Source organism: Ovis canadensis, chromosome 9, assembly GCF_042477335.2.
Source record: "Ovis canadensis isolate MfBH-ARS-UI-01 breed Bighorn chromosome 9, ARS-UI_OviCan_v2, whole genome shotgun sequence".
NCBI classification, from domain to species: Eukaryota; Metazoa; Chordata; class Mammalia; order Artiodactyla; family Bovidae; genus Ovis; species Ovis canadensis.
In genome coordinates, this window is record NC_091253.1 from 92059848 (window position 1) to 92073863 (window position 14016).

At 47.2% G+C, this 14016-nt stretch overlaps 1 long non-coding RNA gene across 1 annotated transcript; it reads right to left on the reverse strand.

The window, feature by feature from the left end:
• Positions 1-535: 535 nt before the first annotated feature.
• On the reverse strand, positions 536-11005 carry LOC138445967 (uncharacterized). The gene is made up of 5 exons (XR_011259071.1): positions 10934-11005; positions 6192-6382; positions 4847-4991; positions 2683-2868; positions 536-2175 (listed from the first exon to the last, which is right to left on the reverse strand). It is a non-coding gene; the product is annotated as an uncharacterized lncRNA (long non-coding RNA).
• Positions 11006-14016: the final 3011 nt, after the last annotated feature.

The following is a 14016-nucleotide window of genomic DNA, read 5'->3' on the forward strand; positions in this document are numbered from 1 at the left end:
CTCTCTCTCTCTCTCCTTCACTCTCTCAGACTATTTCTTTGGAGCGCAGAGGCTCTCTGAGTTCACTTTCCTGCCCGGGCTTCTAAGACCCTCTGGAGAAGGCGCTCTGCGCCTTCACCCCATCAAGAGGGTGCCTGAGGCCTCCATGAACAGAGCAAGCCCCATGCAGGGACTTTATTGGCTTTCTGCGTAAACCAAGGAATATCAGCCTCTTTCTCTCTCCTTTACTTTCTCATCGGTCGACTCCAGACCACCAGGTTCCAGTCCATTAAAGGACCTCAACACAGAAGGAAGTGGCAACCCACTCCAGTATTCTTGCCCTGGAGAATCCCATGTACAGAGGAGCCTGGTAGGCTACAGTCCACGGGGTCGCAAAGAGTCGGACACAAACGAGCAACTTCACTTTCACTTTAAGAAAACAACAGGTACTGCTTTTGGTGAGTTCAGCATGGCCAGGCTCATGCCATGTGCTTCCAGGGGATTCTTCACTTAGGCCTCCCTACAACCTCATGAGGTGAGTCTGCTCTGCTTCCCATTTACGGACAAGGTGAGTGCGTCTCAATTTAATCAACTTATTCAAATCATGGTGCCAGTAATTAGTAGAACAAGGATTTCAAACCCAGATCTCTTTGACTTAAGACAAAGCACAGCTCCCCCAAATCGGCAGAATGGCACTCTGCAAACAGAGAGGCCTCCAAGGTGCCACCAGGCGACATGCCCACAATGTCCACTTGTGCTCTGGCAGAAAGACAGACCACTGAGGGGAAATAGAGACAGTTCAGTTCAGTTCAGTTGCTCAGTCATGTCCGACTCTTTGTGACCCCATGAATCACAGCACGCCAGGCCTCCCTGTCCATTACCAACTCCCGGAGTTCACCCAGACTCACGTCCATCGAGTCAGTGATGCCATCCAGCCATCTCATCCTCAGTCGTCCCCTTCTCCTCCTGCCCTCAATCCCTCCCAGCATCAGTCTTTTCCAATGAGTCATCTCTTTGCATGAGGTGGCCAAAGTACTGGAGCTTCTCAGCACCAAGTCCTGCATGGATTAACAAGCCAATGATTGCCGAGGCTGCGAGGCAGTTCCTGTGATAATCATTAGTGTCTAGATTCCAGAACCACGGGGACCACCGAAGACAGCTGCCTCGCGAAGGGTCTCCCTGGTTTCCCTGAGAATGCCCTTGCTCTGCACCCGGAGAAACCTGCAGGTGCCCCACGGAGCATCAGCACCCTCTGTACCAGGCCCTGTGGGCACCACTTTCTCCCAAGAGAAAAATCTCGGAGTTCCTATGTGTCAGGAACTCTAAGTCTACAGAGCAGCTTCCGGCAGGAAAGCCCATGGCAGAGTCCAGCAAGGGGCTACCGAGCCCTGGAGTGCTGCTTCCTGCTTGGCGGGGCTCAGAGGGGAGACGGAGACCTTCTTGGGGACCAGCAAGTCTGCAGTGTTGGTAGCGGCGGCCGTTCTCACCCGGAGGGAGCCGGGCCGGGTCCACTGGGCTCCCCGCCCAAGCCCTGTGGGCAGCCAGGTTGGAGAGTCTGGGCAGACTGGAGGGCGGGCCCGTGGTGAGCTCAGCTCGCCCAAACCACATTAGCATCACCTGTCACTTGACATAAACAGCCACCCTCCCTACTTCTACCCATGGGAAAGGCAAATTTTCAGAAACCTCATGTCAGCCTCTCCCAACACTTTCAAACATTTTGTGTGGAGCATGTCACAGTATGTAATAACCTCACACAGGTAACGTTTCTTTTACTCTTGTATGAGGTCTGAGAGCCGTAAAGGGCAGATCATACAGCCATTTGGTAAATGAGGCAAGAGGTTCTAGAAGTAAAGTCACTCAGTCGTGTCTGACTCTTTGCAACCCCATGGACTGTAGCCCACCAGGCTCCTCTGTCCATGGGATTTTCCAGGCAAGAGTACTGGACTGGGTTGTCATTTCCTTTTCCAGGAGATCTTCCCGACCCAGGGATTGAACCCGGATCTCCCAAATTGTAGGCAGACACTTTACCATCTGAGCCACCAGCGTGTGAAAAGCCACCACCACGCAGTAAATAAAATGACAGAAAAAAACCAGGTCTGAGTGGGAAGCCCCAGCTCCTTCCACTGCCTCACACTGGCTCCCGCTGAGCTGATAACACACCTGCAGCCCTTCATTCTGACGAGGTTCCTGGGGTACCTTGAAGCAAAGGCAGCATTAGACAAGGATCTCTGGGTGCTCACAGCCTCCCCCAGCCTGCTGTTCCTGCACTTTGCAAGTCCTCCCCCAGGCCCCATCTCCCACCCCCACCTCTCTAGCAAGCACTGCTGGAGCCAACAAGTTAGGCCATTAGACACTCGCCAACACGTGGTCAGCCTTCACCGACCACGGGTAGGGCAGGGAGCAGCTGAAATGAGAGGGTTAGACAATCCTGTCTACACAGGGATCATAAATGCATAATCCTCTGCACTTATTACCTCCAGCTTTTTTGTACAGAAAGCATTTCACAAATAAGTCAGGCTTAGGGTGAGTCAGACAGAAGCCATCCTATCTGCTTAGGTCAAGAAAACCCAAGTGGAGAGAATGTTCTAAGCCGTTCCCTGCAGACAACACAGTCATCACATGGAATTCGAGTGAGAGGCCTGCTTGGGGGGATTTTCACAGGGCCTGTTCGGAAAACTCCAGGCATACACCTTTCAGTCTCACCGTATTTTCCTTTTTGGTGATGGAGTTTGGGCCTGGTTCCCCAAAGCGGCTCAGGCCCAGTCCCGAGAGATGGCCAGGCCACGAAAGGTCGTTCAGTTCACACACGGTCCTCCTAATTCCTGAGGTCCTCTCTGGAATTTCTGCCCTTTTCCTCACCCTCTTCCCTCACTGTGGTGCCAGGGCATCCTTCCTGGCCCAGAAAAAAAGCAATTTAGTAAAATGATGGCAGGCTAAGATGTCACGTTTCCCAAGAGAGGTGATAGCAGCTCGGCAGAGGAGAGCGTGATGGTTGGGTAAAAGAGGGCGCCGGGTTACTGCCTGGACTGATTGTGTAATTGTATGTCATCTTTTCTTTTTTCTCCCCCTTGCCTTTCAAACCTTTTTGCACTTGGTTTTCTCTTCCCATCCCGGGACAATATCTTGGGAAGGTCCCCAAATGCTCTGGTCACTTTCAGATATTAACCAGTGATTCTGATTTTCAGACACTAAATATTCGAGGCCAATCTAAGTGAAAACCTTCATCTCAGCCAGCTCAAGGCTCATTCCCTCTTCTCCTTTGGCCCCACACCTGACGCAGACACCTGCCCTGGGGAGGGTCCCGGGCTCTTCCGCCTCACTTTCTACGCCTTCCATATTCACTGCCTGCTTCGCATCTGCAGGTGTGGAGCCCTGAAGAGAGATGAGAAGCAGAGGGGGCAAGTGTCCTGCTAGCTAATGGATTTTCTACTCCTCTCTGGCCAGAATTAGCAAATAAAAAAAACAGGACGCCCAGTTAAACCTGACTGTCAAATAAACAATGCTTAACTTCTTGGCATAAAAATGTGGCCTGCCATGTTTGGGCAGCCTGTGTTTCCTCTGGCAGAGATACGCTGGCTGCCGAATGCCTCCAAGTCATAGAAGGTGAACTTGTTCCCCATCGCTGCCCTAACAAACTGCCACCAACTGAGAGGCTTAAAATAACAGACAGTGATTCTCTCACAGTTCTTGAGATTTGAAGTCTGAAATGGACTGCGTTCCTTCTGGAGGCTCCAAGGGAGAATCCCTCTCCTGGCCTCTCTCAGCTTTTAGGACCTATCTGCCTTTCTTGGCGCATGGCCCTCTCCACCATCTTCCAAGCCAGCACCATCTTCTCTCTGACTTCTGTCCTCATCCCTCTCTTAAAATGACTCTTGTGATTATATCGGGCCTGCCTGGCTAATCAGGATAATTTTCCCATTTCAAGATCCTTAATCATATCTGCAAAGTCCTTTTTGTAATTAAGGTAATATAACCACAGGTTCTGGAGATTATGGCATATCTTTGCCAATCGTCTACAGGCAGGCTTTTCCCCTATTCTTCAAGGGGGCCATTGGTGGGTTCTTGAAGACCCCTTGCTGGGGATCCCCAGCACTGCCCCGTTCTCTGACCCAGGAGACATGGGTGATGCCCCCTCCAGCTAACTTTCTACAAACATCCCTTAGCTCCTGCTTGAAAGTTCAGCACACAGAGGCACTTTTTTTCACTGGGGTGTCCCTTCCTGAGCAGGTGGAAATCTTGGGTGGGAAGCTTTCAAGACCCATGAGTCTAGGTATCTCCCAGGGTATCAGTCAGGTCAACTTGGACCCCAAGGAAACATTCCAGCCACGGCCCAACAAATTCTGGAAGTGAACACCATATTCAAGAAATAGTTTAATGAAGCCACCTGAGGTGGTATGTTTTCCTCATTAAAGAAATCCTCAGATGTCTGAGCAATCTTTCGATTTTCTTAGATCTAGGCTGGAGGTGGGTGATGTTCCAAGACCAGAGGTTGCCGAACCAGTTTGGATACTTCTTAGCAAATTCTTCATGAATGGTCTAGCATCTCTCTTTAAAATGTGTGTGTTGGTAGAAGTGGGGAGTGGAGAGCAGGAGGCAAGGGGGAGGGTCACCTATTATTCTAGACTTAAGATTTTAGCCAATATCCCCAGACCACTGGAAAAGTCTAGCCCATCCTTCTGGACGAAGAAAAAGATGATCCCGAAAATAAATTTGCAGTGAAGTGTGGAGTCACCTGTCTCAGAAGTAGTAACATTTAACAGAGGAGAGAGCAATGATTGACTCGAAAGCATGCATCACTGATGGAAAACTGCCTCACATCAGTGATATACCTCCCCAGGAAGCCCGTCCCGCACCCGGTGTTGCCTACCTGAGTCCAGCATCCGCATTCTGCAGGGGGACGGGGCCTAAGACACGCCTTCAGGCAGGAGATAAAGGGGCGGCAGGCTGAGCAGCTGGAGTTCCCCTCTGTGGACAGATACTCCAAAACAGCAGGAGCAGGAGACAGCTGAGCCCTGCTCAGATAAGAGATAAAAGACTACATCTTCCTCATTCTCGAAGTCAAGGAAACCTCCTTGACAACATGTGCACAGAAAGGCTCCTTGGAAGTCAAAAAAAGGGAGGTGACGTCACCCCATAGTGATGTCACCTACCTACCCACAGGCCTCCTCACTGGATTCATCTTGGCTAAGAGATGCACACACAAACACGGGAGGCTCTGGAGATAAACCAAATATGGACTCAGAGCCAGGCAAAGCAAGGTGATTGGCCCAAGGAAACCCAGAATAAACGCCCCGTATGTGATTCATAGGGCTTCCCTGGTGGCTCAGAGGTTAAAGCGTCTGCCTCCAAAGTAGGAGACCTGGGTTCGACCCCTGGGTTGGGAAGATCCCCTGGAGAAGGAAATGGTAACCCACTCCAGTATTCTTACCTGGAGAATCCCGTGGACGGAGAAGCCTGGTAGGCTACATACAGTCCACGGGGTTGCAAAGAGTCGGACACGACTGAGCGACTTCACTTCACTATGTGATTCAAATTACCGTGAGAGCGCAACTCTCTCTCTGAGCCCGCCCGTGTGTCTATTCACGTCCCCCTTTCTCCTCCTAATACATTACTTGTTTCACTCCTTTCCATCTCTCCGTTGAAATTCATTTCTACACAGCTGATGGGCCAGGGCCTTGCCACTGGCCTCTGGTCTAGTGGCTAAGATTCAGCGCTGTCTCTGCCGCAGCCTGACTTCACTCCCCAGCTGGGAATCTAAATCCTGCTTCAAGCCACTGCAGGCCGAGATCAACCTGAGTTGGCAGGAAGAGCCCACGATGACCCATGGGACAGCAGCTGGAATGGTGCTGGGAGGGCCACAGGCAGGGCTTGCATGCCTACCCTGCAGGTCTGGAGTGGCTGGCTGTCTGTGGAAGGGCGCTGAGGCTGCCCTGAATTTGGTGAGAAAAGAGATCTCAACCAGCATCCACCTCTGCCGTGGACACAGGATCCGAGCAGTGGCTTGGAACGCTCTGAGAGCCAGGAGGTGCCTGCTGAGTCGGTTGCAGGCAACCGCCTGTTGCTGCGTGACATCGGGGTTCTTGCTTAACCTGTGAACCCCCATCTCTATAAACTGATGGAAAGCTATCTACGATCTAGGATTCTTATGAAGAGTAAACGAAGTAGTGTGTGCAGAGCACCTGGGGCCCAATATATACTATGTCTCTCCTCACCTTCTAAGGTGTCCTCATGTCAGACACCTTTTCTTTGTGTCTGTATCAGTGGGTTTACCATTCAGTCCCTCCTTCATGCAGATGCAGATCCGTCTGGGACTAAGTACAGAAGCATCCTCCAGAGGTGACCCATCCTGGGTGTGGTACAATTTCTCTGGCATTGACTTTCGGGTGTGCCTCTGGTTGGAATTCTGCAGGGACAGGTTTTCAGTTTATAAAGATCAGGTGGTTTTGCTGTGAGCCTGTGAGCTGATTTCACCCACTACACACTACACACACACACACACACACCACACACACACCACACACACACACACACACCACACACACACCACGCACACACACACACATCACACACACACACACATACCCCTTACTGGAGGTCAGGGAGAGGGGAGCAGAGCAGAACTCTGCCACCACCCCACCTCCCACCCAGGACAGCTGCATAAAGCAAGGTGTCATGGAAATCTTTCCCGTTTACTTCAGAGAAACCATCTCAACCCAAGTTCAGAGTGGCCCTTCCCTCCTCGTATCAACACCAGGTGCTGGACTAAGCACTTTAACTGCATCTTCTCATGTCTCACAGCAGCCTATGAAACTGGCGGTTTATCACACCTAACTCTCAGAGAAGGAACAGGACACAAAGAAGCTCTAACATGAGCTGACAGCATCTGCACCAGAGCTGACCCCGGTCTACACAGCGGGGCCTCCGCTCTCCCCGCAGGTGAGACCCGCTCCGCCCGCCCCCTGCAAGTCATCTGACGCCATACAAGTGTCGGAGAAGCTTCCCCCTCCAAGAGCACTGGCAGCCGCGCCTTCCCTCCACCCCAAGTACCCCCCAAAGGCAGGAGGAAAGCCCACCACACTGATCTGCTCATAGAGTCTCCCAACTCTGACGGGCAGGTCATCCTTCTCCCCACCTTCCGAAGAGCCCAGAAAAGAATCTCTGCTGCAGGGCAGGCCGGAAGGCTTCTGCCATCAGGGGAGCCAGAGCAGAGCTGATTCATGGACAGGTGTGAGCAGAGCCTGGGGAAGGCATGGGGATGGGAGGCTGGTGAGCAAGAAGCGGCTTCTCCCCTGCCCTGCCCTGCCCGTGACCCAGCTCCTCCTCTGCAGAACCAGCGGGAGGGGACAGACACCACCTTCAGCTCCAGAAAGAGATCAGATGCCGTTCTTCTGGAGCTCCCAGTCCAAAAGGAGGCTCCAGAGACTCAATGGCCACCCTCACACCAACAGCTCATATTTGAGCAGCCTGTGACCTTTTTTTAGGCCATTTCATGATACAAGTCCACAGTTTTGACTAACCAACTGCTACCCCTCTGTCTTTATGCGTCTCCCCTACCAGCCCAGCAAGCCTTTGTTGATTGAATCCCTTGGTGGGAATTCATGAGAGCCTCCCAGGGGCCTGGGAGGTAGTCAGGGCTACAAATCTAGGCTTCCAGATGGTAGGAAGGGAACTGACATTCGTTAGGGATAGGGTGCTAGGCTTAGCAAATGAAAGCATAGGGTTCCCAATTAAATTTGAACTTCAGCTAAACAGCAAGTAAGTTTTTCAGTATAAGGGTGTCTTATGGGTATTTGGGATATACCTACCCTAAGGGCAACCCACTCCAGTATTCTTGCCTGGAAAATCCCATGGACAGTGGAACCTGGTAGCCTATAGTTTCATGGAGTTGCAAAGAGTCGGACACGACTGAGCGACTTCACTTTATCCTTAACAAATTCTTCTGTATATCTCAAATTCAGATTTACCCAGCATCCTGTATTTTGTTGAATAACCCTAGCTAGAGGCCCGGTATACACCAGATGTCGTCTCTACCTTCTCTCATTTGAGCCTCATACAGTCCTGGGAAGGAGCGATTAGTAAGTTATATTGACCTCACTGTATGGATAACAAAAAGGATCCTCAGGGAGATAACCTGATTTGCTTAATATACTTCAGTCCAGAAAAAGGGGGTAAAGGGGGTAAAGACTAGAGCCTTGAGTCCCTGACCTGCCAGGGCAAGGCTGCTTCCTCTACAATTTAGGAGGCCGGGGGTTGCAGAGCGGAGAAGGGCTTGGGGGATTCCACATCATTATGGTCAGAGACAATGGATTCTGGAGGAGACTCAATTCTCAGAGCATAGTCCAGGCACCTGGGCCAAGTCCACCAGGTCTCCTGGGGGCAACACCACGCAGGTGGGCAGGATGGGCCTGCGGCACTTGCCAGCACAGTTCACAATTAGTGCCTTTGCACCCAAGTCTTTTAGGGTCACGTGTGGAATGCCTGCATGCTACAGGCATAACAACCCAATACTAACAACACTGACAACAATAACTGCCATAATATGCACCAGGGGCTTCCTGGTGGCTCAGATGGTAAAGAATCTACCTACAATGCAGGAGACCTGGGTTTGTTCCCTGGGTCAGGAAGATCCCCTGGAGAAGGGAATGGCAACCCACTCCAGTATTCTTGCCTGGAGAATTCCAAGGACAGAAGAGCCTGGTGGGCTACAGTCCATGGGGTCACAAAGAGTCGGACACGACTGAGAGACTAACATTTCCGATATGTACCAGGCACTGTGATAACTCTTTATATCCATTACTCCTTTTAATCCTCCCACCACCAAAGAAACAATAATTGTATTACTATTACTGACAACCACCAACTGTTGCGTGTTACTGCATGCCGGGCCATACAGGGACTTTGTGTTATCACCCCATTTAATACAAATAACAACCCTATAGTTATCCACATTTCAGATGAGGATCAGAGAAGTTAAGGGCCAAGATCACACACATAGCTGTCAGAATTCAAACCCAGATTTAACCTGAAGCCCGTGTACTTTCCACTGCCCGACACCGGCCCTCTTACCAAGGGAGCTTGTCCATGTGGAAGGTCCCCAGACAGAACACAATGCTAGTTTCAGCCAGCTCTTCCACACTCCTCCTCCACCCAGATAAAGGAATCCATATCAAAACACAGCCTCACTTCCCCTCAGGGTCAATCCGTCCTAGAATAAAAACTTCAAAACAAAGTCTGGGCCCTATAATGCCTCTGGCTGATCAATTATCCTTGGGAGTGCCTCTGTGATCCCCACAGTTCCTGGCCTCTTCCTCCATAAACCTGCCTTAGAGAGTGCCTATTGTGGTCTGGTTTGTACCTTTCTGTTGAGGTCAATTTCACCTCCATGCCCTTTGACCTAATTCAATTAATGAACTAAACATTATGACTGAGTTACCCATCAGGTTCCTAAAAACGAGAAGCCAAAGTGTCAGTCTTCCCAAACTAATTTATGGCTTCATTAATCCCATTCAAAAATCAAACAGGACTTTTTGGTAAAACCTCACAAATTTGGAAAAACAAATGGCCAGGGAAAACCAGGGCTTCCCTGGTGGCTCAGATGGTAAAGAATCCTCCTGCAACGTGGGAGACCTGGGTTCAATCCCTGGGTTGAGAAGATCCCCTAGGGGAGGGAACGGCTAACCACCCCAGTATTCTTGCCTGGAGGATCCCCATGGACAGAGGAGCCTGGCGGGCTACAGTCCATCGGGTCCCAAAGAGTCGGACATGACTGAGTGACTTTCACTTTCTTCTCTTAGGGAAAACCAAAAAAAATTTTAAAGGGAAAAATAGTAATAATTGGGAACTGGTTCATCTTCATTTTAGCACTCCTTATTAAAATATCAAGTATATGCAAGTTATAAGCAAACATATTAGCAGGGACAAATTAAGAATCCAGAAACAAACTTTATACAAAGAACCTGACAAAGGACACACCTCAAATAAAAGGCTAATGGATAGATTACTTTTAAAAGATTCTGAGAAATAATACAGTGGAAAAAGGACAGTCTTTTCAACAGATAGTGTTGGAATAACCAGATATCCACATGAAAAGGAAAAAATCTAGACAAAGATCTTACATTCTTCACAACTCAAAACAAATCAAAAATGCAAAACTATAAAATTCCTAAAAGATAACAGGAGAAAATCTAGGTGACCTTGGGCACGGCAATGATTTTTTAGACACAACACCACCGGCACAGTTCATGAAATACCTGATGATAATTTGGACTTTACAAAAATTAAAAATCACACAATGAAAATGACACTGTCAAGATAGTGAAAAGAAAAGCCACAGCCTGGAACAAAATGCTTGCAAAAGACATATTTAATGAAGGACTGGGAATCTAAAATACACAAAGAACTCTTAAACCTCAACAACGAGAAAATGAGCAACTTGATTTAAAATTTGGCTAAAGCTCTGAACAGACACTTTATCAAAGAAGATAGAAGATGTACAGAAGGCAAGTAAGACTATTAAAAGATGCTCAACAACAACGAAAGGATGGGGGGACTTCCCTTGTGGTCCAGGGGCTAAGACTCCGGGTTCCCAATGCAGGGGGGCCCAAATTTGATCCCTGATCAGAGACCTCACATGCTGCAACAAAGACCCAGCACAGCCAAATATATATATGCTGCTAAGTTGCGTCAGTCGGGTCTGACTCTGTGCGAGCCCATATATATATGAAAGATGCTCAACACCATATGCCATTAGGGAAATGCAAGTGAAAACAGCAATGAGATGCCACTATACACCTAACAGAATGACTGGAAACCAGAACACTGACAGCGCCAAAGGCTGACGAGGATGTAGGGCAATGAGAACGCTCTTCCCTTCTGATGGGACTGCAAATAACTACAGTCCTTTTGGAAGGCCGTTTGATGGTTTCTTACAAAACTAGACATACTCTCCTCTCACCTTAAGATCCAGCAGTTTCGCTGCTTGGTATTTACCCGAATGAGGTAAAAACTTATGTCACTACAAAAACCTGCACGTGGATAGTACAGCAGCTTCTTTATAATTGCCAAAACTTGGAAGCAACCAAGATTTTCCTGCAGGAGAATGGATAAATAAACTGGTATATAATGGTCAATACAATGAAATATTATTCAACACTAAAAAAAGAAACCACAACAACAAGCTACCAAGACCTGAAAAAAATATAGAGGAAAGTTAAATGCACATTGCTAAGTGAAAGAAGCCAATATGAGACGGCTGCAAATGGGATGATTCCAACCTCAGTATAGGATTCCAGCCGTACGATGACATCTTGGAAAAGGAAAAGCTATGGAGACAATAAAAAGATCCGTGGTTGCCAGGGGTTGGGGATGGGGAGGGGTGAATAGGTGGAGCGCAGAGGATTTTCAGAGCAGTGAAACCACTGTGCAGGATGCTATAAAGGTGGACACGTGTCATTACACATTTGTCAAAACCCGTAGAACCTACAACACCAAAAATGAACCCTAATATAAACTATCGGAGAAGGCACTGGCACCCCACTCCAGTACTCTTGCCTGGAAAATCCCATGGGTGGAGGAGCCTCGTAGGCTGCAGTCCATGGGGTCGCTAAGAGTCGGACACGACTGAGCGACTTCACTTTCACTTTTCACTTTCATTCCTTGGAGAAGGAAATGGCAACCCACTCCGGTGTTCTTGCCTGGAGAATCCCAGAGACAGCGGACCCCCATCTGTGGGCTTGCCCAGAGTCTGACACGACTGAAGCGATTTAGCAGCAGCAGCAGCAATATAAACTATGGACTTTGGATTATAATGTGTCAATGTAGGTTCACCGATTGTAACAAATGTACAACTCTGGTAGGGGATTTTGATAGTGAAGGAGGCTGGGGGTAGGGGGGTGAGGGGGAAAATAAGGCTACTCTGTATTTTCTGCTCAATTTTGCTGTAAATCCAAAACTGCTCTAAAATATAAAGTCAATTTTTTTTTTCTTAAAGTCATGGGGAAATGGAAACTTGGAAAAATATTTAGAACACCATGTCATTTCACACTGAAAAAAATTTTAAGTTAAAATGTGAAAAAAAAAAATTTGACACCAAGTATAAGAAAATATGGTTACTTCATCTTATACCTGGATAGGGAAAGACTACATAAGCATAACATCAACAAAATAAATTATAAAGGAAATGATCAATTAATTTAACTACTAAGAAGGCTGAGCACCAAAGAATTGATGCTTTTGAACTGTGGTGTTGGAGAAGACTCTGGAGAGTTCCTTGGACAGCAAGGAGACCAAGCCAGTCAATCCTAAAGGAAATCAATCTTGAATATTCATTGGAAGGACTGATGCTGAAGCTGAAACTCCAATATTTTGGCCACCTGATGCAAAGAACTGATTCATTGGAAAAGACCCTGATGCTGGGAAAGATTGAAGGCAGGAGGAGAAGGGGACAACAGGATGAGATGGTTGGATGGCATCACCGACTCAATGGACATGAATTTGAGCAAGCTCTGGGAGATGGTGAAGGACAGGGAAGCCTGGTGTGCTGCAGTCCATGGGGTTAGAAAGAGTCAGACACAACTGAGCAACTGAACAACAACAATTAAACAACTTAAAGTGAAAGTGTTAGTCGCTCAGCTGTGTCCGACTCTCTGTGACCCCATGGACTGTAGCCCTCCAGGCTCCTCTGTCCATGGAATTCTCCAGACAAGAATACTGAATGGGTTGCCATTGCCTTCCCCAGGGGATCTTCCTGACTCAGGCACTGAATCCAGGTCTCTTGCATTCCAGGCAGATTCTTTAATGTCTGAGCCACCAGGGAAACCCAAACAACTTAAAACTCAAAACTCTTACTATTAACTCAAATTTTAAAAATATTATTATGACAAAATGTTACTATATCTGTAATAGTTAATTAAAAGTTAAGCAGCAGTACTTCAACAGAAAAATGCATATGATATGACTAAAGAATTTACAAAAGTATCTTCTTTAGTGACTAATCTAAAAATGAAATTCAAAAATGAAATTTTTGAATGAAATGAAAATTCATTCTAAAAATGAAATTCAAATAAAAATAGCAATGGAATATCATTTACTCCCATTAATTTAGCAAATATTATCCAGAGTAAGAATACTCAATATTGATAAGGGTGTGATAAACAAAGCTATTCAAATCATTTCTCAGAAATGATTTAACAATACATATCTAGGGCTTTAAAAATGTTCATACCTTTGATCTAGTAATTTCACTCCAAGAAAATAATCTGAAATATGAACAAACATTGTGCACAAAAAAGTTCATCACAGCACTACTTATAATACTAAAAATTTAGAAAAAATGTAAATGCCTAACAATAGAGGAGCCTGGTGGGCTGCAGTCCATGGGGTCGCGAAGAGTCAGACACGACTGAGCGACTTCACTTTCACTTTTCTCTTTCATGCATTGGAGAAGGAAATGGCAACCCACTCCAGTGTTCTTGCCTGGAGAATCCCAGGGACGGGGGAGCCTGGTGGGCTGCCGTCTATGGGGTCGCACAGAGTCGGACATGACTGAAGCGACTTAGCAGCAGCAGCAGCAACAATAGAGGAACTGTTATTACTTTACAATGATTAAAGTATTTATGAATAGTTTTCCCCCAAGAAAAACTGTTATTTTGATGATAAAAATAGTCTGTGTTCATCATAATTCCAAACACTAAAAATGATAAGCAAAAAAACAACTATGCCAAATTCTATCGTCAACAGGCAATCACTACTAACAGTCTAACAAATTATCTTACAGACATCTTACTAGGCATATAATTTTACAAAATGGAATCATGATATCCATTTTTTTCAAATGCTTATTCCACTGAGTCTCTAACAGACATTTTTACATAATAATAAATACAGACATATATTGGGGCCATTAATTTGAATGGCCATATTGTATTCCAGAATACAACTAATTTCCTACTGGTGGACATTTCCTACATTTTTTGCTATTACAAAAATGTAGGAAATATCACAAGGAGCACACTCATGCAATCACCTTTACACATATGC